A 15516-nucleotide genomic window follows, 5' to 3' on the forward strand; every position below is an offset into this window, starting at 1 on the left:
ATGCTGTTTTGTGCTTATGGTGCTCCTCAATCTCAATATGATAAACCCCTTCTTTTAAGTCGATAACCGTAAATACTTTTGACCCCTGTGTGGCTCTCATAATATCCTTAATTAACGGTAGTGAGTACGGGTCCTTGTCAACCAAATCGTTTAACGCCATCAAATTGCTTACCAATCTTACGTCCCCATTTGGTTTTTCAAGTGCTCTTATTGGACTCCTCCACTCACTTTTGGAACGTCTTATAACCCCTCTATTTTCCAACTTATTCAAGTACTCCTCAAATTTCACCCTAAGGTAGTATGGCACATTCTGCCCTCTTTTCACAACCTTTTCACCTTGCTTAGTATTTATTGGACACTTCTCTTATCTGTGAGATATTTTATCTTTTCTTCTGATTCTTTAAAAACTTCCGGATACTTTTCAATTAAATTTTCTAACTTATTTACTGTTTTACATCTTTTCCCTTCATTGTTGATAATTGGTTCTTTCTGTAAAACTTGTTCCTTTTTAATTTTATATTTTTCCCTACCAGCTACACTTTCATGACATTCTCTAGCGTAATGCCCTTCTTTCTTACATATAAAACATTTTGTAGTTTCTCTGATTTCTCTTCTTTTCCTATACATCCTAAGATTTTCTTTTCTTTCTTCCCTAAACTCTTTCAACACTTTATCCATAATCTCTTCAATCATTTCTTGTCTTTCTTCTAACTCTCTCTCAAATTCTGCTCCTTTTTGTAAGCCTTTATAAATTTCCTCCCAACTGCTCCTTCCGTCACAAAAATTTTCAAAAATATAATCCTGCAAGTTCGCAGATGCCAAATCCATAACATCTTTCCACTCAACTTTCAATATTAACTTTAGTCTCTTATCTATCCTAATTGCCTCTTTCTCTAATGTTCTAGCCTCTTGACTACGGGACTCTCTTGTTTCCCTGTTCATCCTTGTGTTCGCCATGTTAACCATTTATTTATTAAGGGTTCTAAACCCTACAAAAACTATAAATAAATTTTTTTCTTTACCCCTCATTATGTTTACGAAAAATCAAACAAATTGCGATTTTAGTGAACAACCAAAAGCAACTATCACTATCTCTCAGGAGATAAGTTATAATACTGAAAACAACAATGTTGTTTTCTATGAAGCCAATGCCTCTGTACATAACACAAAAAATAAAAAAACAAATGTCGGAGAAACAAAAAAAAGGAATTTTATATTCAGTTTCTCTGGCGAAAACAAAACACCATCCAACCCAACAAACAGCACAGAAAAAACAGCTAGATTAACAGATAACACAACAATGCAAACTTTGACAGAAAAACTAGATCTAGCTTGCAGAATTACTAGCAGAAACCATGCCGAACCTTATTGTGGAGATCTGAAAGAAGAATGTGCCTTTTGTGGGGCATTACATTTTGCTGGAGAAGCAAGCAGTAATGGATTATACAAAAGCTGCTGTCATTTTGGGAAAGTCAAATTACAAAGAACTAGAAACTTCCCAAATGAGATTAAGAATTTATTTATTGCAAAAGATAAAGATGGAAAGAACTTCAAAGAAAATATTAGATCTTACAATGCTGCTCTTTCTTTTGCTTCTCTTGGTGCTCAAATAGAAACTGTATCCAATGGACCATATGTATTTAAAATACATGGACAAGTGTATCATAACACTTATAATGTAAATAATATGGACTCTAATGCACCAAAGAAATATTCTCAACTATATGTAGTAGATAGTGATATGGCCAATGCTCAAAGAATGATGAATCTATCTAACAGAAACTGTGATATTAATATCATGAGCAAATTAGATGGATTCATAAGATCAGCAAACCCATATTCCGATGCATATAAAAATATGTCTGAAGTAATTAAGGAGCAAAAGGAGTTGGGAAAGGAAGTTAAAGACATTTATATGGTCTTTAATAAAAATTTAGAAAGAGATCAGAGAAGGTATAATGCTCCCTCTACAAGTGAAATCGCAATGATTTTCACCGATCCAAACGGAGAACCACCATTTGAAAGGGACATTAAAGTATATAGCAAGGGTCTTAATTCAGATAATTTACATTTGGATATTTTAAGTCCACATTTAGATCCAATGACATATACTTTGTTCTATCCACATGGCGAAGCTGGATGGAACGCAAATTTGAGGTTGGAGTCTTATCTTGGAGTGACACAGAAGATATCTCTGCTACAATATAAAGTAGCACAAATATCTATAAGGAAAGATAAGTTCAATCCTTTACTTTATGGAGGAAAGTTATTTTAACAATGGATTGTAGATTCATATCTACAAGTTGAAGCAAATAACTTAAACTTCATAAAGTTAAATCAGAAGAAGTTGAGGGTAGATCTTTACAAAGGCTTAGTAGATTATGTAAATAATGGATCAGAAAGTTCTGCCAAGCCCGTGATCTTACCATCAAGTTTCCAAGGATCTCCGAGAAATATGAGAGAGAGATATCATGATGCAATGTCAATTGTAAGAAGTTTCGGCAAGACCGATCTTTTTATTACTATGACTTGCAATCCAAACTGGAAGGAGATCAAGGAAAATCTTTTTGAAGGACAAACAGCAGTTGATAGACCAGATTTGGTAGCAAAGGTCTTCAACGTGAAATTAAAAAGTATGATGGAGGAGATTTTGTCGGGGAGAGCATTTGGGGAAGTCGTAGCCCATGTCTATTCTATTGAGTTCCAAAAACGTCGACTTCCTCATGCTCACATATTGATAATGTTAAAGGATAAGATTCGGGATGAAGAAAGAATAGATAAGTATGTGAGTGCAGAAATACCATCACCCATGGACAATGAGATGTTACACAACTGTGTAACAAAACATATGATTCATGGACCATGTGGACTAAGTAACTTGACAAGTCCATGCATGGAAAATGGTGTCTGCACGAAAGAATATCCCAAAGAATATAACTTTGAAACAAAGATAAATAATGACGGATATCCTGAATACCGAAGAATAAGAGGGACCGAGTACAATGTAAGGGGAAACATTGTTACTAATGCTAACGTGGTCCCTTATAATGCTTATCTACTTCAAAAATATAATTGTCATATCAATGTAGAAGTTTGTACTTCTATTAAGTCAGTTAAGTATATTTTCAAGTATATTTACAAAGGATTTGATTGTGCTGAAATGAGAATAACAGACAATAATGAAATTGATCATTTTGTGAATTCAAGATATGTTTCAGCCCAGAGGCTACCTGGAGATTAATGGAATACAAGATGCATGGGAGATCTCATAAGATCCATAGGCTTCCTGTGCATCTTCCACAAGAACAATTGATCACTTTCGAAGAAGGCAGAGAAGAGGAAGCTGTTAGATTGTCTGATCTTAGACAGACTCCTCTTTTAGCCTACTTTAAATTGAATGAAGTTGATGAAGAGGCGCATCAGTTTTCGTATAGTGAGATACCCCCTCACTATACATATAAAAAAGGGGAATGGATAAGGAGAAAGAATAAGTACAGCAAGATAATTACTAGACTTTATTCTGTATCTCCTACAGAGAAGGAAAGATTTAGCCTTAGAGTTCTATTGATCAATGTAAAGGGGGCTAAGTCATATGAGGATTTGAGAACTGTAAATGGTGTAGTTTACAGTTCTTTTGCAGAAGCGGTGGAAGAAAGAGGACTTCTTCAAGATGATAAAGAATGGGAAAGGGCTTTGGATGAGGCTGTATCAACCGAGTCCCCATCAATAATAAGAGCATTGTTTGGATATATTTGTGCTTTCAATAAGCCTAAAAATACCAAGGAACTATTTGAGAAGTATATTGGAGATATGTCTGAAGATCTAGATCAGAATAGTAGAGACGAAATATTAAGTAGATTAAAAGATATAGTTAATGCTCAGGGTTTAGATGAGCCGAATAACTATATCAAGTAGGAAAGAGCCGTCTTTGATAATGAACAAGATCTAGATCAGATGATATCCTCTTTGAATGAAAACCAGAAAAATGCGTTTAATATAATTACAGATAATATAGATAAAAGAGGCAATGTATTCTTTTTAGATGGACCAGCAGGATCGGGGAAGACATATTTATATAATGTCCTGATCGAGTATCTAAGTAAGAGTAAAAAATCTTCAATACAGATGGCAACCACAGGTATTGCTTCAGATCTATTAAAGGATGGAAGAACAATGCATAGCTGCATGAAACTTCCTGTTCCTTTGACTGAGACCAGCGTATCTAGATTAAAGCAAAATACTCCAGAAGCAGAGAGAATAATAAAGGCCTCTTTATTGCTAATAGATGAAGTTTCGATGATGTCAAAACATGCATTGAACACAATAGATGAAGTGCTTAAAAGACTCTGTAACAATGATGATATCTTTGGGGGGAAAACTCTATTGTTGGGTGGTGACTTTAGACAGACATCAACCATTGTAATGAAGGGTACTCCAAATGATATCATCGAGAACTCATTAATTAGTTCAAGACTTTGGGTACATGTCTGTGTACTAAAGCTTGAAACGAATATGAGATCTTATAATCAATTGGAGTTTAATAAATGGTTGTTAGATATAGGTGAGGGGCGTACTAGAGATAGTAAAGGATGTGTGGAGATACCCAAAGAATATCTTGAAGAAGGGGACATAGTCGATAGCATTTTTGATACAATCAAAATTGAAGCAGGTGATGATTCTTTGTTTGATAAGATTATCTTAACGAGCAAAAATGAACATGCAAATGAATTGAATGCCAAAGTGTTAAACCTTCTTAATGGATCTTCGAGGGTATATATGAGTTCTGATGCTATAGAATCAGAGGATATCGAAGAACAACTGAGATTTCCTCTTGAGTTCTTGAACATGCAACAGCCATCAGGACTACCTCCACATAAGTTAGTATTGAAGATAGGGGCAATAGTGATGTTGTTACGCAATATTGATCCTAAGAATGGATTATTAAATGGGACAAGATTGAAGATAAGAGGTCTCAGAGATAATTACATCTTAGGTGAGATAATAACAGGAAGGGGAAGGGGCACCCTTGCCGTAATACCAAAGATTGATATGATGCCAAGTGACACTCTTCTTCCATTTATACTCAAAAGAAGACAGTTTCCTGTGGTATTGTCATATGCGATGACAATACATAAAGCACAGGGACAGTCTTTTGACAAAGTGGGAGTGTATTTGCCTGAGGATGTATTTTCTCATGGTCAATTATACGTAGCTTTGTCAAGAGTGAAGAAGAGTGAAAACTTGAGACTCAAGTTGGGGGGAAACAGGGCCAATGTCAAAAATGTAGTTCTACGTAAACTAATTGGCCCATAAGAGCCAAGAGATGGAGAAATGCGCCGTGAGCGTACAAGAACAATGCCATTTTTCTTCCAATAAGGATGAGATAAAAGATGATAAAATGCGCCGTGAGCGTACAAAAACTATGCCATTTTTTTAATTGAGATTGTAATATAAAGAAACACGTACCAATGCAAACACAAACAACCCGTTCTAAGAACAAGTCTGTATACACTAGTATCACATAAAATAAATCTGTCAAACATCTTATCACTGACCGGCAAAAGTCAATAAAAAACTTTAGGAATATATTTATAATGTAAAATACAAACAATAAGTGTCAAGCGCCCAGGGCGCACGTGCGCCCAGCCCGCACAAAAACGAAGTTTTTGCCGGGTTCGAGCGCAGTGAGAACAATTTTTTTTTTCCGAAGGAAAATTAAGGAATAAAAAATAATAGATTTGTTTTACTTTAAAAAGATAATTAAATTGTTTAGATTTACAGAAGTTTTTTTTTGCATGGGAATATTTTTGATATTGGAATCTTTTTAAACTCAAGATAATATGTTGGGTTCGGGAATCCTTATAAGTAAAAGTACTGACAAAATATATAAACTAATTTTGTATTTTTTTAATCAAATTTAAATCTACTATAACTTTATTTCCTTCTAAATTTAACTTTACTCGATTGTTAGAAAAAATTTCTATTACTATAGACTCTTTATGATAGAAAGATTCAAGTTTTTTTTATTATTATCAAAATCTTTTTTCAATAAAACAGTATCACCTACTTCAAAATCATAAATAGAATTGTGTACCGCGCGTCTATCCATTCGTGCAAAGTATTTTTTTGGTAACTCGAAAATACACAGTCTTCTTTAGATTTTTCTTCCTTTTTAACACAATCGATTTCATTATCAACAGACACAGGACATATTTCTCTATCTAACTCTAAAGACACTTTATTCTCAGGTTCTAAATTTTTACGAACTACTGTGTTGTAACCAGCTCTGTTAAACATTTTCTCAAATGGAGTAAAAGAAGTCGCAGAATGAACTGCTTGATTATAAACACTAGTAACCTTTTTTAGACAATCAATCCACCTTTCACTTCGTTCTGATGTTTCTTCGTCCATTAATTTTTTTGATAATAACCTTGTGATTGTTTGGTTAAACCGTTCCACCTGACCCTGTGTCTGTGGATGTCTAGGTCTCCCGTTTATTAGAAGGATTTTATATTTTGATGCAAGATCATACATCAATTTAATCCTAAACTCCTTACCATTATCACTTTGAATGATCCCAGGTACACAATAATGTTCAAATAAATCCTCCAAACACTCTATAACACACTCAGCTGTCTTACCTTTTAATGGATATGTTCTGGCAAATTTTGAATATACATCCAAAATAGATAATATCCAGCAATACCCATCGTTAAACTCCTTGTATGATCTCATATCAATAAGATCTATCATTAGGCGTTCCCATGGAAATTCTGCTGTAATATGTTTCATTTTTTCCTTTGTCTTCAAAGGCTGACATTGAGCGCAAATTTTACATTCACGTACAACATCACGTATCAATTCCCTTGGGATTGAAAAAATATAAACATTTACTTTTTAGGTATAGGGCATTCTGACCTAAATGCCCATCTACGTGAAGTTTTTGCATTTCTAACTTCATCGCACAAATATCCTTTTGTGCAAAAACCTTTAAATGTAGATTGTCGATACCTCTTAAGTAAAGATGATTATCTACAATTGTAAAGTGTTCAGCCTATTTCCTTAATCTCGCCAAAGAAAACCTCGAAATATCTTTTACGACTTTATTACAATAATATCTAGAATATTTTTATATTCTTCCGAGTTTTTCACAGGTAAGACCATTTGAGGGATGTTATGAAATATTTTTTAAAATGGTGTTGTTTTTAACTTATTTATATTTTTAAGGATTTTTTATAACTGTGTTTAGCTCAGCGGTCAGAAATTCTGAAACGAACTGGTCAAATTTTAAGAGGAAGGGTTCGATCCCCGCGCGAGCCATTTTTCATAAGCACCCTTAAAAAAATGAAAAATGGCTCAAAAAGCGGGAATTGGGCCGTGTGCGGGCTGGGCGCACGTGCGCCCCGCGCGCGCGACAATAAGTATTCTTGTTAAAACATACATTAAAAATAAAAAAAGAAGTGCATGTAATCAAATAGGAACAAGGCCAATGAAGCTATCAGTAAGTGAAGAAATAAAAATATATTTTAAGAGCATATGTACTTTATACTACATAAATTAATATACAATTATACATGATGCATTTATTTGTATTATACATCACAAACTCACCATGGAAAAGATATAATATATTTTTATGTGAGTATCAAAGTCAAAGTGTCATCTCACATCTTATAAATGTCAAGTTTCTTGTTTATTTGCTTGGGTCAACAAATAAACAAAACAAATGTGTATTAGACAAAATAATTTTATATCTGAGAATTAGATAATAGATCATTTAATTATCAGAATTATCATGATTTAAGATAAATTGTCAGTATAAGTTGTGTTCATGTATAATACTGTAGTATCATGTAGATTCAACTCTTTATAAAGCATCATTTAGAATTCATGTTTTTTATACAATTTTTACACAATTATAAATGTTGCTAATCTCAGATCACAATTTTGATCAGTGAATCAGTGATTAATCAATCATTTGCTGATTTATTAAAATAATTTTTTACCCTTGTAAAATTTTATTTCATCCAATCTGATATTATATCATTTATTAAGTATTTTTAAACAATTATAGTTTTCATATTTTATATTATAAGAATTTGTATTAAGAAATATATTTATTTCTAATATTTTCATAAATACTGATTAAAATCAAATATATTGATTTTTAATACACAACACCAGGTTGATTCTGCCTGACGTAGACGCTATTCCCTAAGATTAACCCATGCATGTTTTTGATATGGAAAAATGGACTGCTCAGTAATACTCACTTTATTTAATGTATTAAATTAGTATAACTGCGTTAAAGTGTAGCATAAGACATATACAGTAAGAGTGAGACCTATCAGCTAGTTGTTAAGGTAATGGCTTAACAAGGCAATGACGGGTAACGGTATTACTTTGTAATATTCCGGAGAAGGAGCCTGAGAGACGGCTACTAAGTCTAAGGATTGCAGCAGGGGCGAAACTTGACCTATGGATTTTATCTGAGGCAGTTATGGGAAGTAATATTCTATTGTTTCATATTGTAAAAGTATATGAGGTGATTAATTGGAGGGCAAATCAAGTGCCAGCAGCCGCGGTAATACTTGTTCCAAGAGTGTGTATGATGATTGATGCAGTTAAAAAGTCCGTAGTTTATATTTAAGAAGCAATATGAGGTGTACTGTATAGTTGGGAGAGAGATGAAATGTGACGACCCTGACTGGACGAACAGAAGCGAAAGCTGTACACTTGTATGTATTTTTTGAACAAGGACGTAAGCTGGAGGAGCGAAGATGATTAGATACCATTGTAGTTCCAGCAGTAAACTATGCCGACGATGTGATATGATATTAATTGTATTAGATGATAGAAATTTGAGTTTTTTGGCTCTGGGGATAGTATGATCGCAAGATTGAAAATTAAAGAAATTGACGGAAGAATACCACAAGGAGTGGATTGTGCGGCTTAATTTGACTCAACGCGAGGTAACTTACCAATATTTTATTATTCAGAGAAGATTTTCAATCTGAGAATGATAATAGTGGTGCATGGCCGTTTTCAATGGATGCTGTGAAGTTTTGATTAATTTCAACAAGACGTGAGACCCTTTTATTAATAGACAGACATAATCAGTGTAGGAAGGAAAGGATTAAAACAGGTCCGTTATGCCCTCAGACATTTTGGGCTGCACGCGCAATACAATAGATATATAATCTTTATGGGATAATATTTTGTAAGAGTTATTTGAACTTGGAATTGCTAGTAAATTTTATTAAATAAGTAGAATTGAATGTGTCCCTGTTCTTTGTACACACCGCCCGTCGCTATCTAAGATGATATGTGTTGTGAAATTAGTGAAAACTACTTGAACAATATGTATTAGATCTGATATAAGTCGTAACATGGTTGCTGTTGGAGAACCATTAGCAGGATCATAATAAGTTAAATTTAAATTGATTAGTAATTATTAAATTTACCCACACATGGGATCAATAGGATACCATAACGATGAAGGTCGTAATAGAATACGAAAGTATATTTTTTGCCTAATTAATATATTTATAATGTATTGATAACCCTTTGAACTTAAGCATATCATTAAAAGGAGGAAAAGAAACTAACTAGGATTTCTTTAGTAGCAGCGAGTGAACAAGAAATAACCCTCCATTGTAATCCTTAATTGGAGTTGTAAATGGTTTATTCTATTAATTATATTTATAGAGAATATTATATTCGTTATTAATAGAATAGAATAATGTACTTGAGTAGAGCTGCTTGGTAGTGCAGTTTGAATAAAGGTAGAATGAAATATCTAAGGTTAAATATAATGGTATACCGATAGAAAATAAGTACTGCGAAGGAACTTGTGAAAATGTGTGGAGTTTAGCCTTATTTTTAAGGACCCGTCTTGAAACACGGACCAAGGAGATTATAATTATAGCAAGATAAAAATTAAATTTTTTAATCTTTATTAACTTGATTAGTTATAATTATAAGACCCGAAACACAGTGAACTATACATGTTCTGGTTGAAGATAAGCAACAGTTTATTGGAAGACCATAATCATTCTGACGTGCAAATCGATGATTTAAGATGTGTATAGTGGCGAAAGACCAATCGAACTGTGTGGTAGCTGGTTCACAGCGAAATGTCTCTCAGGACAGCAGTTATTATTATATAGGACATAGATGTAGGACACTGTTATAGTTTTTTAACTATGAGAAATCTTTAATTCTATGGAATTATATAAATTAAATTTATATAATGAATCTATTGTATAACTAGTGGGCACATGATTGTAAGAATGATGTGCAAAAAGGAATGAACCTTATGAAACATTAAATATTCTAAATAGTAGATATTATACCATAAATATGATGAATACATTGAGACAGTAGGGCGGTTGTTATGGAAGTAGAAATCCGCTAAGAAACGTGTTACAACGTACCTACCGAATGTATTATTGTATAAAATGGAAGAAGATTACTACTTTTATGAGATGTTTCTAATGAATATTTAGGTAGCTGTGCAATTTGTTTGTATTGAAGTATATATGTGAGTATATATAGAAGAAACAAATGAGCCGATCTTGGAGGCAGTAACAATATATTTGTATAGATATAGACTAGGGTTTTCAATTATTATTGAAGTGAATCGGTGTTATTTATAAAAACAAAAAAGATTAATAATTCTTTATTAAATTATTATAAGGTAACTTGATAATGACAGTATATTTCAATAAATTTAAGATAAATGAATTAAATTTTATTTTAACTATGGATTGTCATGATAAGAAATAGTTAATTATATATACTTGATAAAAATAAAATAATTTTAACCGTACCTATACCGCATCAGGTGTCTTTGTATCATAACAAATATTTTAAATTAAAGTAAGTAAGGGAATTCGGCAAATTAGATCTGTAACTTTGGGATAAAGATTGGCTCTAGCATGCTAGAACTTTTACTATGTAAGGAATCTGACTGTTTATTAAAAACATAGCTTTTTGTATTTACAAGAAGTGAATTCTGCCCAGTGCATTTATTGTTAAAGTTGTGTAAGCGAATGTAAACGGCGGGAGTAACTATGACTCTCTTAAGGTAGCCAAATGCCTCGTCATTTAATTGGTGACGCGCATGAATGGAGCAACGAGATTCCTACTGTCCCTACTTACAATTTTGTGAAACCACGAGACAAGGGAACGGGCTTGTTATTTATCAGCGGGGAAAGAAGACCCTGTTGAGCTTGACTTTAGTATGTTTTAATAAATATTCGGTATATTGTAGAGAGGTGGGAGAAGTATTGTGAAACCACTAGTATGTTTGAATATTTATTTATTAGAATATATGGGGAGTTTGGCTGGGGCGGTACAGCTGTTAAAAAGTAACACAGCTGTCCTAAGGTAGATGAATGATGGATGGTAACCATCAGTTTATTATAAGGGAATAAATCTGCTTTACTTTATGCATATGACTGTATTTAGTAGGGAAACCTTGGCCTAGCGATCCCAATTACATTCATTATGTATTGGGTGATTGAAAAGTTACCACAGGGATAACTGGCTTGTAGCAGGCAAGCGATCATAGCGACTCTGCTTTTTGATTCTTCGATGTCGTCTCTTCTGATCATCGTAGTGTATATGTTACGAAGTGTTGGATTGTTCACCCGGTAATGAGGAACGTGAGATGGGTTTAGACCGTCGTGAGACAGGTTAGTTTTACCCTACTGTAAGTATTTTTGAGTGAACTTTGATAGTACGAGAGGAACTCTAAGTGATGACCACTGGTAGTGCGATTAACTATTAAGTTATGTTGCTTAGCTACGTCGTTTCGATTAAGGCTGAAAGCCTCTTAAGCCTGAAGCGTAGCTCAAAGATACATTTAGGAGAATACTACTCTTTTAAGCAGAACTGTAAGAATGAAGGTGTATGCCGACATTTTGAGGTTACTGCTTTTTTTGTATGTATAGTAGGTGTTGTGTTGTATTGAGAGCGTACTTTATGTCTAGATTTGGTACCCTTACAAGAGAGCGTCCACGTCGCGGAGAGTGGGACCGATGTTTTTTAACTACCCTCTACAAGAGAGCGTCCACGTCGCAGAGGGCGGGACCGATGTTTTTTAACTAGGTGCAGATCTCTAAGTCTTACCAACCTTCGGCTGCTGGTTGGTAAGTAGGGCCAGCTATACTCTAGGGGTGGGAGACCCATTGCTGGTGAGAAGGACACCGTTAACTTTCGAGTAATTCTTCATATTTTTAACCTGGGAGAGGTTACCCTCCACAAGGGAGCGTCCGCGTCGCGGAGGGTGGGACCGATGTTTTTTTAACTAGGTGCAGATCTCTAAGTCTTACCAACCTTCGGCTGCTGGTTGGTAAGTAGGGTCAGCTATACTCTAGGGTTGTAGACCCATTGCTGGTGAGAAGAACGCCTTTAACTTTCGAGTAATTCTTCATATTTTTAACCTGGGAGAGGTTGGGCATGATACTGAAGCTGTATTGTTCCGCTGAACTGAGTCGTGTTCTTAAATGGTGTATTGAACCAGGCGTTGTGTTTTCGTCAGGTCCGCGAAATATGTAGTCAGAGATGACTAAGGATCTGTTACCTATAGGAACAAATTTTTCTCCTACAAGCGAGGCCGTTGAGGTATGCTGGCGTGTAATCGCAATTATTGATGTTTTTCTGGTTGGTGGAGTTTTTGGTGGCTTGGTGGCTTTTCTTCGTTTTGCTGATTCTGTCTTTTTTACAATAAACGGTTAAGTTCTCGACTTACCCCCCCCCCCCCCACCCCTAAAAAAAATAAAAAAAGGGGAAAAAATAAAAAAAAATAAAAAAAAATAAAAAAAGGGGAAAAAATAAAAAAAAATAAAAAAAGGGGAAAAAATAAAAAAAAATAAAAAAACGTTTAATTCTCGACTTAACCCCCCTTACCCCCCAAAAAAAACAAAAAAAATTATTCCACAATTGTAAAGTCTATTTCAGGAATAATATCATAAGCTACAATACTAAAATTACCTATTTGAAAAAATTCTAACATTTTATCCAATAGATTTTCACGATATATTAATTTGAATCTGTTAATGTAAATCTTTCTTACAAGATTCATAATAGTACCATGACTAGTTCCTCCTTTTCTTAGTTCTCTTTTAATAACCGACCACATTCCCTCTATAGTCTGAGTATGCGCACCAGTTATATTATCAACAAAATTTTGGCTGTGATTCACAGTCAAATGTAGATACTCATATTCTACACAGATTGTTTGAATATCACAATATCCACGCCAACAATCTGTCACAATTGTGGTCCCCGGAGCAATTTTTCTTGTAATTAATTCAACAAGAGTAGCTCTTGTTCTATTTTCTACGATCTCAAAGAAAAAAGAATTTGCATCCCCTCTCACAACGCCTCCAACTGCCCATACTTGATATTGAAGAACCCTTCCCGCATGGTTTTTACTTTTTACAAGTAAAGTTTCATCAATTTCAACAATACAACCGACGCCGCCAATCGTTTGATTGTTTATATATGTTGAATAAGAGACGTACACGGCGTTATTAAAACGCGTAAACCATCTTGATACCGTACATTTACCTATATCAAGTTCTAACGTGGCGGCCAAATTACTTGAACCCTTTACCCAATGAAGGGTAAAGCAAGAGAAAGCAGGAGCGAGCTCAGTAGAGCAAAAAGTGACCACTTTGGTGGTCCAAACAACAATTTAGATATAGAAATGTATTTAAAACAACAAACTAAGCATGTATATGCTAATAAAAGTTTCCCAAGTGTTACTTTCAAAAATGATGGAGAAATGAAATATTTTCTCAAGAAAATAAAAATTCTCTCGGAAAGAATTAATAAAAATGATATTTTTGACACATCAAAAAAAGAAAACAATAAAGATCTTAGTGATCTTAAAAGATACATAGCTAGCACTACTGAATTATTACTGATTCAGCAGACATATCTGGAGCTCTTCCATGACAAGCTAGAAAAACAAAATATCAAATTAAAAAATTTGATTAAAAATAATCTGATGGATGACAGTAATCAATTTACAGAATCAACAAAAAATAAAATTGAGATGATGATTGAGAATCACTCAAAAGAATGTGTAGAACAAAAGGATAATAACTCCGATGTTCCAAATGATACCAGTAGCGAAACCCTTCAGTTAGCTACTGGAAACAATGATATTTCTAAATTAGAAATCATAAATGAAGATGTTTTAATTAATGTCAAAAATATCGTGTCTGCTGTCAAAGTAGAAGAAGAAGATCGATTGTCAGATGATGGCAAAAGAAAATGTATAGGTGTCTCAAATGCGTCTACAAATATTATAATTAATAAAAATATTAAAACAAAAGATGTTAAGCTAGACTTAGCTTTCATTAATAAAAAAGCAGTAGTTAGACATCTGTCAACTATCTCTGCTATTATAGCTGGTAAAAGAAAAGCTCCTAAGAATGGAGTCAAGCTTTTCCATATAAACGAAGACGGATGGACATCTGTCAAACACACATTCAAGCCTAAAGTCCAGATAGACTTGAAGAAAAACAGAAGTGGTAAAACCACAGATAAAACCAACTTTAATAGATTTAAATCACTTAAAGTAGAAACTAGTGGCAATGTAAAAGTGCCCAAAAAGATTAATCATGAAGCTGTAAAGAGAAAGAATATCATTCCTAAAAAAGATCATGAAAAGGAAAGATTACAAAATCAGAGAATAAATTTTACAAAAAAAACGAAGGACAGAAAAAATGAGAAATGTCAACAAAAAAGAGTTCCAGTTTTACCAAAGAAAAACTGGGCCAAAGAGCTATCTGAAGAAGCTCTTATGAAAATTATTAAGGATGGTAGAATTATTTCCAAGTGTAAGTTTAGGATAGCTCTTGTGTCTGGACTCGGATTGAAAGGGAAACCTCAATCTAGAGACGCTTGGGCAGCCTTAGCTGATGTGGAAAATAAAGATATACCACTTATAAAACAATTTAAAGATTCGGAAGTAGTACTTCTGATGATTAGAGAACACGTGGGCCAAAAGGTACTAAGCAAAATTAAAGAAAAGTTCGGAGGTTCTAATATCTGCGATGAAGTTAATTTCTTCACCGACTTTATGTCTTTAACAAAAACAACTGTTCTAGGAGAGCTGCAAAGACTCTCTGGAACGCATAAAAATTTTGTACCGCTTGTAAAAGCATGTTGGTACATAACTAAAGAATTAAATAAAGAAAACCCAAACCATGGTTCTTTCATTATTTTAGAAAATATGATGGGTGAGCCTGCCCGAGAATCTAAGGACTTTAACAATGAATAAAGTATCTTTGTTAAAGTCCTGTTATTATAGGAAATTATTTTCCTATAACAAGAGTGATATTTTCAAATCTCTAAATAAAAAAACGCATAATCCAATTGGATTTACTCAGATTAAAAATACTTTCCAAACGACAACGAGATTGAATAGTCTCAAATATTTTTCTATTAGAAAGAATATGTGGTGGAAGAAAGTACAAGAACAATATTGTATTGTCA

General features: G+C 33.8%; 2 non-coding genes across 2 annotated transcripts; both read left to right on the forward strand.

The window, feature by feature from the left end:
- The first annotated feature begins 8179 nt into the window (after positions 1–8179).
- Positions 8180–9424, forward strand: VNE69_06809. The gene has a single exon (XR_010574010.1). It is a non-coding gene; the product is annotated as an 18S ribosomal RNA (ribosomal RNA).
- A 34-nt stretch (positions 9425–9458) lies between these two features.
- VNE69_06810 lies at positions 9459–11942 on the forward strand. Its single transcript, XR_010574011.1, has one exon. It is a non-coding gene; the product is annotated as a 5.8S-23S ribosomal RNA (ribosomal RNA).
- The last annotated feature ends 3574 nt before the right edge of the window (positions 11943–15516 follow it).

This window comes from Vairimorpha necatrix, chromosome 6 (genome assembly GCF_036630325.1).
Source record: "Vairimorpha necatrix chromosome 6, complete sequence".
In the NCBI taxonomy this organism is placed as follows: domain Eukaryota; kingdom Fungi; phylum Microsporidia; family Nosematidae; genus Vairimorpha; species Vairimorpha necatrix.